The following is a 2483-nucleotide window of genomic DNA, read 5'->3' as shown; positions in this document are numbered from 1 at the left end:
TATCTAACGTTCCAGATTGTCTAGTTAAATACTGATATCCAACATCCCAGTTCATGATTGTCCAGTTAAATACTGATATCCAACATCCCAGTTCATGATTATCTAGTTAAATACTGATATCCAACATCCCAGTTCATGACTGTCTAGTTAAATATTGGTATCTAACATCCCAGTTCATGATTGTCCAGTTAAATACTAATATCCAACATCCTAGTTCATGATTGTCTAGTTAAATATTGGTATCCAACATCCCAGTTCATGATTGTCCAGTTAAATACTGATATCCAAAATCCCAGTTCATGATTATCTAGTTAAATACTGATATCCAACATCCCAGTTCATGATTGTCCAGTTAAATATTGATATCCAACGTTCATGATTGTCTAGTTAGATACTGATATCCAACATCCCAGTTCATTATTGTCTAGTTAAATATTGATATCCAACATCCCAGTTCATGATTGTCCAATTAAATACTGATATCCAAAATCCCAGTTCATGATTGTCTAGTTAAATATTGATATCCAACGTTCCAGATTGTCTAGTTAGATACTGATATCCAACATCCCAGTTCATGATTGTCCAGTTAAATATTGATATCCAACGTTCATGATTGTCTAGTTAGATACTGATATCCAACATCTCAGTTCATGATTGTCCAGTTAAATATTGATATCCAACGTTCCAGATTGTCTAGTTAGATACTGATATCCAACGTTCCAGATTGTCTAGTTAAATATTGATATCCAACATCCCAGTTCATGATTGTCCAGTTAAATATTGATATCCAACGTTCCAGATTCTCTAGTTAGATACTGATATCCAACATCCCAGTTCATGATTGTCCAGTTAAATATTGATATCCAACATCCCAGTTCATGATTGTCCAGTTAAATATTGATATCCAACGTTCCAGATTGTCTAGTTAGATACTGATATCCAACATCCCAGTTCATGATTGTCCAGTTAAATATTGATTGTTCCAGATTGTCCAGTTAAATACTGATATCCAACATCCCAGTTCATGATTGTCTAGTTAAATATTGATATCCAACATCCCAGTTCATGATTGTCCAGTTAGATACAGATTTCCAACATCCCAGTTCATGATTGTCTAGTTAAATACTGATATCTAACGTTCCAGATTGTCTAGTTAAGTACTGATATCCAACATCCCAGTTCATGATTGTCCAGTTAAATACTGATATCCAACATTCCAGTTCATGATTGTCTAGTTAAATATTGATATCCAACATCCCAGTTCATGATTGTCTAGTTAAATCATCTCATTGGTTTTTATTTTATCTGAGCCATTAATTAAGAAAAACAAAGAACTGAAAAATGCAAGAAAACAAATAAATTATCAATGTGTAACTTAGAACTAGTATTATGTAACCAGAAAAATGCAGAAAGCATGCGTACAGGTCTCAGGTAAAGTTTATGCTTGGCCACTGAAAACTGTGGTCTTGTTTATAAGGAGATTTAATCACAAATTATAGGAACGACTTGCATATACTAATATAATAGTGTGTCGTCAAAGATACGAACCGTGATGCTACAAGCAACATGCTTAGCACCAATATATTTGGTTATTGGAGAATTATCGATCAGTTCACAGTGCAATACTAGACTTATCGGTGGAGAATCGTCGCACTTTTGTCCACCACACGTATGACTGCTGCAAACTTTGTCTACGTTCACTAGTTGGTTGTTCAGAAAAACACACTTCACTCAGTACATTACAATTAACAGGATGTGCATATGATAAACATAAGTTGCTTCTCAGTTACATTAGTGAAGAAAAACAAACCGCAGGAAACTACGGAAAATACTTAATTCGTGTAATATTGGTACAGGTCTGACCTATAGGTGTTTGTAATATTGGTACAGGTCTGACCTATAGTTGTTTTGTAATATTGGTACAGGTCTGACCTGTAGTTGTTTTGTAATATTGGTACAGGTCTGACCTATAGTTGTTTTGTAATTTTGGTACAGGTCTGACCTATAGTTGTTTTGTAATATTGGTACAGGTCTGACCTGTAGTTGTTTTGTAATATTGGTACAGGTCTGACCTATAGTTGTTTTGTAATATTGGTACAGGTCTGACCCATAGTTGTTTTGTAATATTGGTACATGTCTGACCTATAGTTGTTTTGTAATATTGGTGCAGGTCTGACCTATAGTTGTTTTGTAATATTGGTACAGGTCTGACTCATAGTTGTTTTGTAATATTGGTACATGTCTGACCTATAGTTGTTTTGTAATATTGGTACAGGTCTGACCTATAGTTGTTTTGTAATATTGGTACAGGTCTGACCCATAGTTGTTTTGTAATATTGGTACATGTCTGACCTATAGTTGTTTTGTAATATTGGTACAGGTCTGACCTATAGTTGTTTTGTAATATTGGTACAGGTCTGACCCATAGTTGTTTTGTAATATTGGTACATGTCTGACCTATAGTTGTTTTGTAATTTTGGTAC

This window comes from Limulus polyphemus, unplaced genomic scaffold, assembly GCF_000517525.1.
Source record: "Limulus polyphemus unplaced genomic scaffold, Limulus_polyphemus-2.1.2 Scaffold12411, whole genome shotgun sequence".
Taxonomy (NCBI): Eukaryota; Metazoa; Arthropoda; class Merostomata; order Xiphosura; family Limulidae; genus Limulus; species Limulus polyphemus.
The sequence above is the reverse complement of the archived record's forward strand: the minus strand, read 5'-3'. Positions refer to the sequence as shown.